The 16,077-nt window shown below is 44.5% G+C and overlaps 1 protein-coding gene across 2 annotated transcripts in view; it reads left to right on the forward strand.

Annotated features, from left to right (window-relative positions):
* The first annotated feature begins 4,057 nt into the window (after positions 1 to 4,057).
* LOC137321425 (WD repeat-containing protein 7) overlaps positions 4,058 to 16,077 on the forward strand; it is a 644,210-nt gene continuing 632,190 nt past the window's right edge. For both annotated transcript variants that reach the window (XM_067983813.1, XM_067983820.1), the window contains exons 1-2: positions 4,058 to 4,137; positions 15,325 to 15,438. The gene's annotated coding sequence lies outside the window, so the exon portion shown is untranslated. The remainder of the gene's footprint in view (positions 4,138 to 15,324; positions 15,439 to 16,077) is intronic.

A 16,077-nucleotide genomic window follows, 5' to 3' on the forward strand; every position in this document is an offset into this window, starting at 1 on the left:
CTCCAGTAAGGATGTTGTAATCTGAGCCAATTGTTCACAGTAAAACACTGTTCTGAAGAATGTAAGCATGTAAGTTCCTGATCTCATCTGTTGTTTTGAAAGGAGGTGTAAGGTGAAGGCAGACACTTCCCTAGCAGAGAAAAGAAAGAGTGAAAATCCTGGGAGTTACACTAAAATGTATATTGTTAAAGGCCTGGGAGTACATATTTCTGAATTGCAGTCGCAATCTAAAAAAAATACATTTAAAGAAGCCCTTGCTTTATTATTGGTGAGGCAGAACAGGTGGAAGAACAGCAAATAATTTTTGTTGCAGTTATATTTTTGTTATATATACGTGTTTTAATATTAGTTACGGTTGCAGGCTACAGAAAATGAAGTGCTTGTAAGATGCCTGTGATAATTCAGAGCCTATACCATTTCACAGTTTGAATTTGGAGAAGAAACTCAAATTATATGTTGGAGAGTTAATTATTTCATATAAATTAAATTAATATCAATATCATTATGCAGACAATACTGAAATTGTACTATCAAAATTGATAAACAGGCAAAATTGCTAAAAGAAAAGAGTTTTGTCTTGTGCTTGATAATTTAATTTTGTATGAGTGAACATGTAGACAAAGTAAACCTATGGCTGAGTTGTTCAAGACATATCTATTTAGTTCAACAAAAGACAAAGGGATTCATTAAAGTTTTTAGATAAAAGTTAATGGGATAGATACACTTTCTGGTACATTTCTCTAGCTCAATAAAAGATAACCAAAAGGAATTTGTTGTTCCTGGTCTTGTAACCAGTGTAGAAAAAGTCTTAATTTGTGAACATGTCTTTTCTAGCTAAATCATCTCTTAAAATGATTGGTCCAATTGCCCAAATGTTGAACTTTAGTTGCTTAAGATATTTAAGGTCAAATATCATTCACTTAAGCTGTAGAAGGTTCTGAGGGAAGATTAAAGAAGGTTTTGGTACATCAGTGGAAAAGTTTTGGAAGATTTTGGAAGGAGATTGTGAAGCAACGAGATGACAAAAAGTGATTTGATGAAACCTGAATCAGAGTATCATGGAAACTGACTGGTGTTCAACGCTTCAGCTGATCTGTTACTACATGAAGGAAGGTATATAATTTTGTAGATTATGCACAAAAATGCTAGAATCTGTTAGTTGCTCATCCACTAAACAGCACCCTATTAAGGCAACTGGCAAAGGAAGAAGAGCTGTTACGCAAAAGCAAAGGGTCTTTGAAATAATAGTGACCAGGAGCTGCTGTAAAGGTAGATTATGATGCAATGCTTTATGAAGCCAGGAGAGTCATTAGGGAGATATGTGAGATCAATGGGTTGTGTTCTTCAGAAATCATTATAATTATGATCCTAAATTGTTTTTTCACCTAAAGTCTATTGGCAATCATTGTCAAATGTGTTCCTCTGGGCTGGTGCCAATGATGACAAGTCTGGTGATCTGATAAAGCCATGAAGGACTCCTGGTGGTCTGGAGAGAACGCTATATTGAGCTGGCATCTAGTCCAACAGGCTTTGCAAGGATTCATGTGCATTCAGTTTGGAAAAACTGATGGAGTGCGTTGCACAGCTAGAACATTTAATGGATCAATTCAATAGAAGGAAGTGGACTCTGATTGTGTTGCTTAGCTAATGGTAGGGCAACGGATGTGGACAATATTCATGCCAATTTCCAAAAAGCTGTTCTAAATGAGAGATGGGGATTGCCAGTGGTCCTGGAGAACAGTGTCAGGAACAACCAACTTGTCATGAAGCTGGTGAATTAGATTTTGTTTGAGGCAGGCATATCCTCGGTATTCAAGAGTGCAGTTATGGTTTCTATCCAGAAGAAAGGAGATCCTAGTGAGCTTGAAAACCACAGAGGAATCTCACTAATATTAGTGGCTCTTAAGGTGATTCTTGGAATTAGCATAATACATATAAGGAATGTTCTGGTATCATGTGGAGTAAACAGAAAACAATAGTTTGGAATTTGCTCTCATGAGAAATGTATAGGACAGTTGGTGGCCTTATATGAAATCTCAGAGCATTGTAAAGTACAAAGAAAGCCTATTTGCATTTCTTTCATTGATTTCTAAATGGCTTTTGACCCAGTGCCTCTTGCAGTCTTTATGAAGAAACTGAAAGCAACGGGAATACATAGAACTTGGATTTTATCTGGGATGTATACTCAAGCTCCAAGATATGCATAATGGTAGAGAAGAGACTCAAAGAACTCTTGAATTCATTGTGTTGATCAGTGAAGTATCATCATAGTATCATAGTAGGAACATCACAGGAAGAGACCATTCGGCCCATCGTGCCTATGCTGGCTCTTTGAAAGAGCTATCCAATTAGCCCCATTCCCCTGCTCTTTCCCCATAGCCCTGTAATTTTTTTTCCTTCAAGTATTTATCCAATTCCCCTTTGAAAGTTACTATTGAATCTGCTTCCACCACACTTTCAGGCAGTGCATTCCAGATCATTACAACTCACTGCGTAAAAAAATGTTTCCTTATGTCGCCTCTGGCTCTTTTGCCGATCACCTTAAATCTGTGTCCTCTGGTTACCAACCCTTCTGCCACTGGAAACAGTTTCTCCTTATTTACTTTATCAAAACCATTCATGATTTTGAACACCTCTACCTAATCTCCCCTTAATCGTCTATGTTCTAAGTTTAATCTTCTATGTTCTAAGTTTCTCCAGTTTCTCCACATAACTGAAGTCCCTCATCCCTGGCACCATTCTAGTAATTCTCTGCTGCACCCTCTCTAAGACCTTGACATTCTTCCTAAATTGCGGTGCCCAGAATTGAACACAGTACCCCAGCTGAGGCCTAACCAGTGTTTTATAAAGATTTAGCATAACTTCCTTTTGTTGGATGGTGTCTCAAGGAATGGACTTGAAGTGTCTGATCCAGGCATTTCTAAGCAGTACCTTTTTTTGCAAGTAATATTGTGTTGTTGGCAGATTTGCTTGGAAATTTATTGTGCTATTCTCACCATCTGGCACAATGTCCAACCATGCAGTGCAGCAATCAACAAAGCCAATAGAATGTTGAATTACGTAGCCAAAACGGTAGAATATAAGTCAGAGAAAGTTATGATCAAGATGTACAGTGCTCTGATTGATTATTGTATCCAGTTCTATTTGCTGAGAGGGGAGACATGCAAGCGCTGGAAGCTGTGCAGAGTAGAATCACAAGGCTGATTCCTAATAACAAGGGCCTGAATTGTGAGTTATGAGAAACATAGATTTTTCAGCTGGGAAAGGAAGTCTCTGAGAGTTGATCTGATAGAGATATATAAGATAGTTAAGGGAATGGAAAATGTAAATTCAGAATACCATTTTTATTTAAATAGTGAAAGCAGGACAAGGGACATGGGTTCAAGTTAGTAAAAGACAAATTTAAGACTGATATCAGTAAATTCTTCTCCACACAAAGAGTGATCAACACTTGGAATGGACTTCCAGAAAGAGAAGTGGAGGCAAGCGCCCTGGGATCATTTAAGAAACACGGGATGCAACATTGGGGGACTGTAAGGTCTTTTTGAATGAATGATGAAAGATGGGCTGTATGGCCTCACTGATCCATAATTATCAGGGAACTGATTTAGAATGGCTTCCAGTTGGGTAGGCACTGCAGCAAGCCGATAATTAGTTTTTCTGCGTCTAGGTGCTTCAGATCAGATCACAGGCCAGTCTGAAATTGTACCCCCCATTAAGAGGAATGTAGGCGTGCTGGGGCACTTGCCAACAGTAACAGGACTAGAGTAGTCTGGGCTGGGCTGGGGGTGGGGGGAAGGAGTCTCAACATATTAGGTCTTGGGTGGAATTAGAAATTTGATGTTTTCAATACTTGGATACATTATTACTGGAACCAAAAAAAAAGTAATTCCTATAGAGAATCCTTTCCTATTAAGGCGTATTGCATAGTTTCGGGGAGGAGATGGTGTGAGGGTGCTGCAGGTGGCGCTGTAGCAGGAGTCAGACACCAGGCTGGGGACGGGTATGACAGGCGTTGCTGGCTGAGCGGATCCGCGGAGCGAGTGTAGCTGTTGCCGGTTGACCCAGTGTCAGAAGTGGGAGCCTGAGGCAACAACATGGAGTGAAATAAAAGGGAACGAATAAGCAGACGGGAAGGTGAGCGAGCTGCGGGTACGGGCAGTCGGTGAATGAAATAAAACTGCAGTAAAACGAACCATGAGTGAGAGCTGCACTCTGCCCCCAACAAAAAATGTTTTCAAAGTAAATCACAAGTAGAATTATTTAAATGGCAGGGGGAAGGCGAAGTGCAGCTGTTAACGGCGATTTCATTCAGGCCTTTTAATTAGAGCTTTCTTTGCCTGTAATGGAAGGAATTGCGCTGTTTTGAAATACAATGTTATTTTGCCTCTGTCGATCTACATTACTCTTTTTTTTGTAAACATCTTTTGTTGAGTGGGTAGTTTTTATTCTCATTTAAGGAAACATGTTTATTATTTGGTGCTGTCCTGTGGCCTGGATGACATCAGCACTAGTTAATAACGATAGGATTGGTTCAAAGTATATTAATAGTGTTTATTTCCCCCTTATTCAGTTAACGGGAATTGCACATTTAAAAAAAAATCAGGGTTTTGACTACGAGCATATATAAGCTTCCATTTGAAAGCTGCAATGCCCCACTGCTTTTTAAATTCGTCCAAACCTGACCTATTTCAGGAAGTTGGCATATTATGTTTTTTTTAAACTTAGTTTGTGTGCTAATGTTGCTGACCTTTGCTCTCTCTACCCCTTGGGTTCACACTGTCGTTGGCAGAAGCTGATATTGATCATTGTAAATTATTATCTTCTTTAAAACAGTGCTGGTAAAGATTCCGCCTTCTCCCACTGATTTTCTTAGTTGGGGGAGGGAGTTGTGATTCTAACGCTTTGGAGGAGAACTGTAATGAGTATTTATGCCAGAGGGTACTCTGCAACTTTTAACATTTAGTTTTGGTTGGCTTGGCATATTGCAAATTCTTAGGGCCTGCTCTGTTGCCTTTGTAATCTCAGGTGTGTTGTTGGGTGGAAACTAGGCAGCTAGACAGGAAGGAAACAGTGCTGGATCTAGTTGTGGGAATTAAATGGGGCAGGTCGAGCATGTTTCAGTGGGGGAGCATTTAGGGAACAGTGATCATATCCTTACGTTTAGAATAGGAGGGAAAGGGGAGTTGAGGTAAAAATCAGATCAGCCACGATCTCATTGAATGGCGGAGCGGGCTCGAGGGGACAAATGGCCGACTCCTGCTCCTATCTCTTATGGTCTTATAGTTATGAAAAAGGACAAGGAACAATGAAATGTGAAAATGCTTAACTGGAGCAGTGCAAATTTCAGTGAGTTAAAAAGGGATCCTGCCCAAGTGGATTGGAATCAAAAATTGGTAGGCAAAACAGTAATTGAACAATGGGAAGCCTTCAAGGAGGAGTTGGTTCGGCTACAGCGTAAACACATCCCTACAAGGGAGAAAGGAAGGGCATCCAAAGCTAGAGCTCCCTGGATGACTAAAGGTATAGAGATTAAAATGGAACAGAAAAAGACTTATGATGAACATAAGATTCAGTAGAGAAACAAGGTGAATACAGAAAGTACAGAGGAGATCTAAAAAAGGGAATGCGATGCAAAGAGTATAAGAATAGATAAGCGGCTAACATAAAAGGGAACCCAAAAGTCTTTTATAAACATATAAATAGTGGAAGGGTGGGACCGATTAGGGACAAAAAAGGAGATCTTCTTGTGGAAGCAGAGGGCATAGCTGAGGTACTAAATGAACACTTTGCATCTGTCTTCACTGGAGAAGAGGCTGCTGTTGTTGTAGCAGTAAAGGAGGAGGTAGTAGTGATATTGGATAGGATAAAAATAAATATAGAGGAGGTACTTAAAGGATTTGTAGTACTCAAAGTAGAAAAGTCACCCGGTCCAGATGGGATGCATCCTAGGTTACTGAGGGAAGTAATGGTAGAAATTGCGGAGGCTATGGCCACTATCTTCTAATCGTCCTTAGATATAGGGACGGTGCCGGGGTCCTGGAGGATTGCAAATGTTACACCCCTGTTCAAAAAAAGGGAGCGGGTTAAACCCAGCAATTACAGGCCAGACAGCCTAACGTCAGTGGTGGGGAAACTTTTAGAGACAATAATCTGGAAAAAAAGAATGGGCTAATAAATGAAAGTCAGCACAGATATGTGAAAGTAAAATCACGTTTGATTAAATGGATTGAGTTCTTTGATGAAGTAACGGAGAGGGTTGATGTTGTGTATATGGACTTTCAAAAGGCATTGATAAAGTACCACATAATAGACTTGTCAGCAAAATGTGGAGAATAGTAACAGATGCCAGGAGGACATTGACAGACTGGTGAAATGGGCATACACATAGCAGATGAAATGTAACACAGAGAAGTGTGAAATGATGCATTTTGGCAAGAAGAATGAGAGGCAATATAAACTAAATGATATAATTTTAAAGGGGGTGCAGGAACAGAAAGACCTGGGGGTACACATACACAAATCTTTGAAGGTGGTAGGACAAGTTGAGAAGGCTATTAAAAAAACATATGGGATCTTGGGCTTTATTAATAGAGTCACAGAGTACAAAAAAAGCAAGGAAGTTATACTAAACCTTTATAACACACTGGTTACACCTCAGTTGGAGTAATGTGTTCATTTCTGGGCACCACCCTTTAGGAAGGATGTCAAGGCAATGGAGAGGGAGCAGAAGAGATTTTATAGAATGGAGCCAGGGATGAGGGACTTCAGTTATGTGGAGAGTCTGGGGTTGTTCCCCTTAGAACAGAGAAGGTTAGAGAGAGATTTAATAGAGGTGTTCAAAATCGTGAACGGTTTTGACAGAGTAAATAAGGATAAACTGTTTTCAGCGGCAGAAGGGTTGGTAACCAGAGGACATAGATTTAAGGTGATCGGCAAAAGAGCCAGAGGCGACATGAGGAAACATTTTTTTATGCAGTGGGTTGTAATGATCTGGAATGCATTGCCTAAAAGAGTGGTGGAAGCAAATAAAAGAGAATTGGATAAATACTTGAAGCGATAAAATATATAGGACTAAGGGGAATGGGACTAATCGGATAGCTGTTTCAAAGAGCCGGCACAGGCACGATGGACCGAATGGGCTCCTCCTGTGCTGTACCGACCACATCATGACCATTTTAGACTGGCATTGGTGGAGGTTTGTCCACCTGCCTGTCCTATTAATTGCAGCTGATTTATAGTACCGGGGATGCAGGGGAAAAGTGAAGTAAGAGGAAAAGTAAACTTCAAAAGAGATACAGTTTTAGTTTGAGATTCTTATTTAAAGACTTGTAACAAGGAGATCTTTTTCAGCAGCTAAACAGTGGAGCAGATGTGCTAGAGTGTGCTCGGCTAAGAGGATCCCTTTGAGTGTGCTTGTGTGTCATTGCTCACAGTGTATCAGGTCTATTAACAGACTGATTTCAGGATTTCCATTTTCTTCCTCTCCCTTTTTCTATGGACCACATTGCTGAAACATCTATTACTGCATTAACATTGGTATTCAGGCAGCTAGATTCAAGACAACCAACAGCTAGTTGCGCTTGGCTGTTATGTCCTCCATCTTGTTGACACTGTCGAAAATAAGAACTTGCATTTATATAGTGCCTTTCAAGTCTTCAGGGTGACCCAAAGCACTTCACAGTGAATGAATAAGCTTATACATGTACTGGCCACTTGTACAAGGCACCAGAGGACTGCCAGGGTTTGTTAAACCACATTCCAGTAAGGGTCAAAATCTACCAGAAAGGAGGAGGGAAAGGGTAGAAAATTGGAAAAAATAGGTTTTGTGTTGAATTTGTTGCAGCTGGATGTTAATAAAAACCATAAAATAGAGAGTAATATAACCGATTTCAATTATCCAGGGTAGTAATCTAAGCAAGAAGTTTAAGTGGCATCCTAAATATTTTAAGAGCAAATCTGGTAAGGTCTAGAATTATCATCCTAGCCCTTATAAACTTGAAGTCACTGGTGCCTTGTTATGTCACTTTTTATATTTTAACAGTTGATCATCTGTTGTATTGCTCATGGGCAAAAAAAAAATCTCTCTTCCTGTAACTGTCAGCTTGTCTCCCACTCTACACTCCTTTGGTCTTTTCTGTAAAAATTACAACACGGAAACCGGCCTGTTGCCCACCCAGTCCATGTTTTTTTTTCTTCCATATGAGCGACAGTCCTGATCCCATATGCCCACTCTGTTGGGTTATAGGTTTATTCCCCCTCCATTGAACCACTCATCCAACCAATTCTTAAATGTTGACATGGTCTCTGCTTCAATCACTAACTCTGATAATGTATTCTGCAGCTCTCAACCCATTGTGTAAAAAAAAAATAGTTTCTCTTGCTCTCTGTACCAAATCGCTTACGTTTAATTTTAATTTAATGTCCCCTTTAAAAATGGATTGTAAAAGCTTCTACAAGTATGTAAAAAGGAAGAGAGTAGCAGGAGAAATTATAATGGAGAATCAGGAAATGGCTGATTTAAACAAGATGTGGAGATGCCGGTGATGGACTGGGGTTGACAATTGTAAACAATTTAACAACACCAAGATATAGTCCAACAATTTTTATTTGAAATCTACAAGCTTTCGGAGGCTTCCTCCTTCCTCATTTACCTGAGGAAGGAGGAAGCCTCCGAAAGCTTGTAGATTTCAAATAAAAATTGTTGGACTATAACTTGGTGTTGTTAAATTGTTTACAATGATTTAAACAAGTATACTCCGACCTGCTGGCTTCTGAGTTTCTCAGGGACCCACCTGTGTGCGCACGGGTGACCTGAAACCGGAAGTCCCGCCGGCAATTAAAGCCGGCAGGATGACAGTTAAAGAGCCAAATATACCTCATTGAGGTATTCAGGCACTTTACCTGTGACAGGTGAAAGGATTAGAAAGATTTTTAACTTACCTGGGCGGCTTGCCCACTGCTTCTGATTCACGCATGGTGAAACCCTCCTGATCTTCCCCCGATCGTCCCTTCTCCTCCCCTCACCCCCGCGATCGTCCCCTCAACTCCTCCCCGACCCCCCCGATCGTCCCCTCTCCTCTTTCCCCCCCGCACCCCGATCGTCCCCTCTCCTCTTTCCCCCCCCCCCCCCCCCGTCATCCCCTCTCCTCTTTCTCCCCTCCCCCCCCCCCCCCCCCCCCGGTCGTCCCCTCTCCTCTTTCTCCCCTCCCCCCCCCCCCGATCGTCCCCTCTCCTCTTTCTCTCTCCCCCCCCCCCCCCCCTCCGCCGATCGTCCCCTCTCCGTTCTCCCCCCCCGCCCCCCGATCGTCCCCTCTCCTCTTTCCCCCCCCGATCGTCCCCTCTCCTCTTTCCCCCCCCGATCGTCCCCTCTCCTCTTTCCCCCCCCGATCGTCCCCTCTCCTCTTTCCCCCCCCGATCGTCCCCTCTCCTCTTTCCCCCCCCCGATCGTCCCCTCTCCTCTTTCCCCCCCCGATCGTCCCCTCTCCTCTTTCCCCCCCCGATCGTCCCCTCTCCTCTTTCCCCCCCCGATCGTCCCCTCTCCTCTTTTCCCCCCCCGATCGTCCCCTCTCCTCTTTCCCCCCCCGATCGTCCCCTCTCCTCTTTCCCCCCCCGATCGTCCCCTCTCCTCTTTCCCCCCCCGATCGTCCCCTCTCCTCTTTCCCCCCCCGATCGTCCCCTCTCCTCTTTCCCCCCCCGATCGTCCCCTCTCCTCTTTCCCCCCCCGATCGTCCCCTCTCCTCTTTCCCCCCCCCCCGATCGTCCCCTCTCCTCTTTCCCCCCCCGATCGTCCCCTCTCCTCTTTCCCCCCCCGATCGTCCCCTCTCCTCTTTCCCCCCCCGATCGTCCCCTCTCCTCTTTCCCCCCCCGATCGTCCCCTCTCCTCTTTCCCCCCCCGATCGTCCCCTCTCCTCTTTCCCCCCCCGATCGTCCCCTCTCCTCTTTCCCCCCCCGATCGTCCCCTCTCCTCTTTCCCCCCCCGATCGTCCCCTCTCCTCTTTCCCCCCCCGATCGTCCCCTCTCCTCTTTCCCCCCCCGATCGTCCCCTCTCCTCTTTCCCCCCCCCGATCGTCCCCTCTCCTCTTTCCCCCCCCGATCGTCCCCTCTCCTCTTTCCCCCCCCGATCGTCCCCTCTCCTCTTTCCCCCCCCCGATCGTCCCCTCTCCTCTTTCCCCCCCCCGATCGTCCCCTCTCCTCTTTCCCCCCCCCGATCGTCCCCTCTCCTCTTTCCCCCCCCCGATCGTCCCCTCTCCTCTTTCCCCCCCCGATCGTCCCCTCTCCTCTTTCCCCCCCCGATCGTCCCCTCTCCTCTTTCCCCCCCCGATCGTCCCCTCTCCTCTTTCCCCCCCCGATCGTCCCCTCTCCTCTTTCCCCCCCCGATCGTCCCCTCTCCTCTTTCCCCCCCCGATCGTCCCCTCTCCTCTTTCCCCCCCCCCGATCGTCCCCTCTCCTCTTTCCCCCCCCGATCGTCCCCTCTCCTCTTTCCCCCCCCGATCGTCCCCTCTCCTCTTTCCCCCCCCGATCGTCCCCTCTCCTCTTTCCCCCCCCGATCGTCCCCTCTCCTCTTTCCCCCCCCGATCGTCCCCTCTCCTCTTTCCCCCCCCGATCGTCCCCTCTCCTCTTTCCCCCCCCGATCGTCCCCTCTCCTCTTTCCCCCCCCGATCGTCCCCTCTCCTCTTTCCCCCCCCGATCGTCCCCTCTCCTCTTTCCCCCCCCGATCGTCCCCTCTCCTCTTTCCCCCCCCGATCGTCCCCTCTCCTCTTTCCCCCCCCCCGATCGTCCCCTCTCCTCTTTCCCCCCCCCCGATCGTCCCCTCTCCTCTTTCCCCCCCCCCGATCGTCCCCTCTCCTCTTTCCCCCCCCCCGATCGTCCCCTCTCCTCTTTCCCCCCCCCCGATCGTCCCCTCTCCTCTTTCCCCCCCCCCGATCGTCCCCTCTCCTCTTTCCCCCCCCCCCGATCGTCCCCTCTCCTCTTTCCCCCCCCCCGATCGTCCCCTCTCCTCTTTCCCCCCCCCCGATCGTCCCCTCTCCTCTTTCCCCCCCCCCGATCGTCCCCTCTCCTCTTTCCCCCCCCGATCGTCCCCTCTCCTCTTTCCCCCCCCCCGATCGTCCCCTCTCCTCTTTCCCCCCCCCCGATCGTCCCCTCTCCTCTTTCCCCCCCCCCCCCGATCGTCCCCTCTCCTCTTTCCCCCCCCCCGATCGTCCCCTCTCCTCTTTCCCCCCCCCCCGACCGTCCCCTCTCCTCCTTTTCTCCCCCCCCGCCCCCCCACCGCGTTGCACCTTATGATGGCAGCCAGCCTGTCAATGATGTTAGCTGCTGGGCGCAAAACCTGGAGAGAACGTTAACTGCTATTAATCAACGTGCAATTGAGTCGGAAATGTTAAGTTCAGTTCATGCAGGTTTGCCACGAGCCGAATTCCCCTCCAGTTGCCATCCTGCCTCACCGCTAATATCGGGGCCAAAGAGCCTTCAAAGGGATATGGACAGGTTAAGTGAGTGGGCGAAAAGGTGGCAGATGGAGTATAATGTGGGGAAATATGAGGTTATTCACTTTGGTAGGAAGAATAGAAACACAGAATTTTTTTCAAATGGTGAGAAACTATTAACTATTGGTGTTCAGAGGGATTTGGGTGTCGTTGCATAAGAAACACAAAAAGTTAGCATGCAGGTACAGCAAGCAATTAGGAAAGCAAATGGCACTTTGGCCCTTATTGCAAGGGGGTTGGAGTACAAGAGTAAGGAATTCTTAGTACAATTGTACAGGGCTATGGTGAGACCTCACCTGTAGTACTGTGTACAGTTTTGGTATCCTTACTTAAGGAAGGATATACTTGCCTTAGAGGTGGTGCAACGAAGGTTCACTAGATTAATTCCTGGGATGAGAGGGTTGTCCTTTAATGTGAGATTGAGTAGAATGAGCCTGTACTCTGGAATTTAGAAGAATGAGAGGTGATCTCATTGAAACAAATAAGATTCTGAGAGGGCTTGACAGGGTAGATGCTGAGGGTCTAGAGTGTTTCCTGGCTGGAGAGTCTAGAACTCGGGGGCATAGTCTCAGGATAAGGGGTTGGCCATTCAAGACTGAGATGAGATGGAATTCCTTCACACAGAGGGTTGTGAATCTTAGGAATTCTCTACCCCGGATGGCTGTGGATGCTGAGTCATTGAATATGGTCAAGGCTGTGATAGACAGATTTCTGGAATCAAGGGATGTGGGGATCGGGCAGGGAAGTGGAGCTGAGGTCGAGGATCAATATGACCTGATTGAATGGCGGAGCAGGCTCGAGGGGCCATGTGGTCTACTCCTGCTACTGTTTCTTAAGTTCTTAAATTCTTGTTCTATAACTCCTCAATCACTAGAAACAGCCTATTTCTATCTACTCCGTCCCATCCTTTTATCATTTTAAATGCTATCTAATCACCCTATAAATCTCTTCTGTGCTAACAAAAACAGCCCAATTTTTCAAGTCTTCATTTTTGTATTTCTTCATAAAAAGCATCCTAGTGCCCTCTCTATTGCCTCAACATACTTTCCATTGCGTAGAGCCCAAAACTTCACACACTACTCCAACAGTGGTCTTACTAAAGTTTTGACTAGATTCACCATTACAACTCGACTTTTATATTCTATACGTCTTGCCATAAAGCCCAGTATTTCATTAACTTTCTTTATGACCGTATCCAGTTGAAGTGCTACTGGAATGGTTTTGTGAACCTGAACCCCCCAAATCCCTCTGCTCTGCCACATCACCCCTATTTCTCCCATACAAAGTATACTGCTATACCAAAATATACCACCTCACATTTAGTGGTATTTAATTCCACCTGCCACTTTTTGCCCATTCCACCATCTCATCAATATCCCCTTGCAGCTTCCTTTAAGCTGTACAGTACCTTAGTGTGCTTTGACACAAAAATACACTTTTGCAGTAATTAATATTGTAATATAAAACAGTTAAGTTTTGCAGAGTATTTATTGATCTCTGTATTCAGTATCAATCCTGTCTCGAGCTGATTGCAGAGATTGTTGTTTTGCTGCTGAGATTTTTGGTATTGGCAATTGTTCAAGTTTCAGTTTAATACTGAATTTTCTTTCTAGATAGCTAAGATAAGGGTTTGTGCTAGGGGGAGCAGCTGGTCATGTGTGGGACTTGGAAGTACATGTGTTGAGGTAGCCAGGGTGTGTGAGGAGAGCCCAGGTGGGCAGGCTGGAAAGCATATTTTTTACTCACATAAGCACTAGTGCAGCCAGCTGGCAACAATTTGCTCTCTGTGGATAAATGTCCTTGCATATGTTGCTCAAATTGGGGCTCCACTGGCTGGGCTGTTCGGTACGGAGGAAGGTAATCCTGAAATCACTAATTTTCATGAGGCCCACCATGTGCGTCAGACCATGCGGAAAAAGTTGTTGGAATGATTGCAAGATGGGATGAGTAATTTTATGTTCTGAATTGTCCAATTGTTTGTGTGTTTTATTTTTAGGTGTATATAGTGTAGCGAGTGAGGAGCTGACATGTTGGCTGTATGCTGCAGAATATTTTTTGTTAGAGGAACCATCAGAAATGAGACTACAAAGATGGATCTGATTGTTTGATCTCTGGTTGTAGACTCTGGTTGAGGGGACTATATAACACTACAGCACTAATGTACATGGCCATACGTTCACAAAGACAAATGATTTTTATATAAATACCTTTTTCTTTGCCCTAGGTTTTGTTCAGTTTGGATCTACTTTTGGAAAAGTACTTAGGCAAAGAACTAGAAAGGGTACTACAGCTCATCATCAATGCCAGTTTCAATGTGCCCCATGGTTTTTGATGTGTTATGAAGTTTACACTGAAGAATTAATAATTATGATGTCTGTAACTGCTTGTCAAGGAAAATTGTCATTGATCAACATGAAATTTTGTGACCACTGTATTTATAGGCTATTTAATTGATCACATTGAGGTAACAGGCTCAACTGAAAAATATTCTGTGTTGTAAGCATTCAGGTAGTTTCTGTTATCCTCGTTTGTACCTTTTGTTGAATGGCATATACACCCTCCTCCAAGGGGACTTAGATGACTATCGTCTCAGACTTGAGCTACATACCTCAAAGATGATGGGCAGAATTTTTCTTGCATGGGAAAATGCAACAAATTTAACATTTTTTGCCAGTTTTCTCGCCCATTCTCCCTTGATAGAGTGGAGCTATGCAAGTATGGTCCCTCACCCAAGTGAACTGAACCTGTGCAGTTTTACATGCGCACAATTCCAACAAGAGGTCCCTGGGTGAGTGGGCAAAAGCTGGAACCTTGGTTGATTTCCCCTTACTCTTTATTCAAGGTGCTGAGGCCTATTATTGTGACTTTACTGTTGCTATTGCAACAGTAAAGTCGTTGGACTATAACTTGGTGTTGTAAAATTGTTTACAATTGTCAACCCCAGTCCATCACCGGCATCTCCACATCATGGCTATTGCTTAGGTCAGTTAACTCAGCAGGTTGGACCAAACCTGCCATCTTCCAGGTTTGTATGATTTGATACCACTGAGTGCATGTACCCACTGAGCCATTAAGTCAGGCATTGGAGTGCTCAGCTGTGATTCAGTGGTAGTACTGTTGCCTCTGAGTCAGAAGGTTGTGGGTCCAAGTCCCATTCCAGAGACTTGAGCACAAAACCTAGGCTGACACTCCAGTGCAGTACTGAGGAAGTGCTGCATTGTAAGAGGCGCTGTCTTTTGGATGAGACATTAAACTGAGGTCCCGTCTGCCCTCTCAGATTTACACTATCACACAAAGTCAAAATGACCCCCAGTGTATGTAATGTGTAGAGGAATGGCAGGTGGTCACATCCCTGTAGTGACTGTGTGTTGGCTGCTGGAGCTCAATCTCCTTCTATTGCTTAGGTCATTTTGAATTTTGGTATCAAACATCTCTGGTATTCTGCCATTCTACACAAGTACAATTTCTTTGCCTTTTGGTTATCATCTCTATTTACCACAAGACTTGCTAGGTCTTTAGTGTCCTGGCCAATATTTATCCCTTTCTTTCTCTTTTTAGAGACTTTTTAATTCATGGCTCTGAATTATTCAAATTGCAGCCTTGAATGATACTTGTACTCTGGTTTCCTCTTAGGGCAAATTTGCCACTTTAGGTTGAGGCTGTGGGCACTGGTGAATGCAAATAATTGTCATTTAAAAAATTTTTAATCTAAAAATAAGTATTATGCTGGTTGGTTGATGTACTTCTGTAGTGAGTTTTGTTTTCTTTAGACTGTTAATATAGAGATGGAGTATGACTTTTGTCTAAGTACTGACCATTATTCATTTTATTTCTGTAGGAAATCCAGCTGCATTTGCTTGAATGTAGAACAGTACTGGAAGTTGTGGAGGATTCCTCTGTGCTAACACTCCCAGATTTAAAGAACTTGAAAGTGTGACGACAGAGACATCAAGTAAGCGGTCCAATCTTAGTTGAGGGTTATGCATTTTCAGAATCTTGCTGTATGACCTGTGAATATGCATTGCTTTAAAACGCAACCCTTAAATGTAACTTTTTTTCCCCAAATCCTTTCTGTGGAAAAATGGTCAAACAATTCTGATATCAGTTATCTCAGCAAGGAGATTGATGAAACTATGCCACCAAATATCAGAATTTTTCATTTGTGGAACACAATAAAATGTGGAATATTGTAAAATGAGCAGAACCCACTCTAAACTGTGAGCACCTGAGTAGTGTTTTGTTTGTATCATGCCTAATTGAATTATAATTTGCTGTGTACTCTGAAGGAAGATTAAGTTAATGCGAGATATTGTCTTTTATACTTGCACGTGGAGGAATACTGTAGTTGCATGTAGTGATTTGCTCGGTATACTTGTAGTTGGGTCCTTTTGTGTGAATGTGGCAGAGTCCGTGGACTTTTGCAGCTGGAGGTTCTAGTTTAGCTGTCTTGATTCTGTTTGGTTCTCCACTGGTTTCCAGTGCCCCAGAGAATAAACTTTAAAATTCTTCTCCATGGCCTCTGTCCACCTTATTAAAGTGATCTTCTCCAGCCACATATTCCTGCAGACACCCTCCTGTCTGATTCTGGATT

The sequence above is a fragment of the Heptranchias perlo genome, chromosome 1, assembly GCF_035084215.1.
Source record: "Heptranchias perlo isolate sHepPer1 chromosome 1, sHepPer1.hap1, whole genome shotgun sequence".
Taxonomy (NCBI): Eukaryota; Metazoa; Chordata; class Chondrichthyes; order Hexanchiformes; family Hexanchidae; genus Heptranchias; species Heptranchias perlo.